The 1,475-nt window shown below is 36.5% G+C and overlaps 1 non-coding gene across 1 annotated transcript; it reads right to left on the bottom strand.

The window, feature by feature from the left end:
* Nucleotides 1-1,112: 1,112 nt before the first annotated feature.
* On the bottom strand, nucleotides 1,113-1,220 carry LOC112718972 (small nucleolar RNA R71). The gene has a single exon (XR_003161298.1). It is a non-coding gene; the product is annotated as a small nucleolar RNA R71 (small nucleolar RNA).
* Nucleotides 1,221-1,475: the final 255 nt, after the last annotated feature.

Here is a 1,475-nt window from a genome sequence, read left to right as displayed (position 1 = left end):
CAAATCTTTTTCAAAATCAATTTCTTTCCTTTTTCAAAAATACTTATTAACAATTAATGATTTGATTGAACATTTTTTGCCTTTTCTGTTGAGGAAGGTTTTATGTTTGATTCATATCTTTTCTTGTTAGGCAAGTCATTAATTTTTAAAATCATATCTTTTCAAATTGTTTTCAAATCATATCTTTTAAAATTGTTTTCAAATCATATCTTCTTAACCACATCTTTTTCAAAATAAGCTTTCAATCAAATCTTTTTGATTTCTAATTTCAAAATCTTTTTCAAAAATCACTTGATTTCTTTTCCATTTTCATTTTCGAAAATTAAGTGATGTTTTTCAAAAATGTTTTCAAATTTCCCACTTAATTTTCTAAAATCACTTCCCTCCTTCTCACATCCTTCAATTTATGGACTAACACTATCCCTTAAGGCAAAATTCGAACTCTATCTTCTTTGTTAAGTTCGAATTTTCCACTTCTGTCTTCTACTCTTCTTTTCCTCTGACACCTAAAGGAATCTCTATACTGTGACATAGAGGATTCCATATTTTCTTGTTTCCTTCTCTATCTTATGAGAAGGAGCAAGGACAAAGGCATTCTTGTTGAGGTTGATCCTGAACCTGAAAGGACCTTGAAGAGAAAGCTAAGAGAAGCCAAAGCACAACTCTCTTTAGAGCACCTGACCGAATTCTTCAAGGAAGAAGAACACATGGCAGCCGAAAACAACAACAATACCAACAATGCAAGGAAGGTGCTGGGTGACTTTACTGCACCTACTCCCGACTTCTATGGGAGAAGCATCTCTATCCCTGCCATTGGAGCAAACAACTTTGAGCTTAAGCCTCAATTAGTTTCTCTAATGCAACAGAATTGCAAGTTCCATGGACTTCCAATGGAAGATCCTCATCAGTTTTTAGCTGAGTTCTTGCAAATCTGTGACACAGTCAAGACTAATGGGGTTGACCCTGAGGTCTACAGACTGATGCTATTCCCTTTTGCTGTAAGAGACAGAGCTAGGACATGGTTGGACTCTCAACCTAAAGAAAGCCTGGACTCTTGGGAAAAGCTAGTCAATGCCTTCTTGGCAAAGTTCTTTCCACCTCAAAAATTGAGTAAGCTTAGAGTGGAAGTCCAAACCTTCAGACAGAAGGAAGGAGAATCCCTCTATGAAGCTTGGGAAAGATACAAACAATTGATCAGAAAGTGTCCCACTGATATGCTTTCTGAATGGAGCATCATAGGTATTTTCTATGATGGTCTCTCTGAACTGTCCAAGATGTCTTTGGATAGCTCTTCTGGAGGATCTCTTCATTTGAAGAAGACGCCTACTGAAGCTCAAGAACTGATTGAAATGGTTGCAAATAACCAATTCATGTACACTTCTGAAAGGAATCCTGTGAACAATGGGACTAGTCAGAAGAAAGGAGTTCTTGAGATTGACACTCTGAATGCCATATTGGCTCAGAATAAAATATTG

Source organism: Arachis hypogaea, chromosome 10 (genome assembly GCF_003086295.3).
Source record: "Arachis hypogaea cultivar Tifrunner chromosome 10, arahy.Tifrunner.gnm2.J5K5, whole genome shotgun sequence".
NCBI classification, from domain to species: Eukaryota; Viridiplantae; Streptophyta; class Magnoliopsida; order Fabales; family Fabaceae; genus Arachis; species Arachis hypogaea.
Note: the sequence above shows the minus strand (reverse complement) of the source record. Positions and strands in the feature narration are given on the sequence as shown.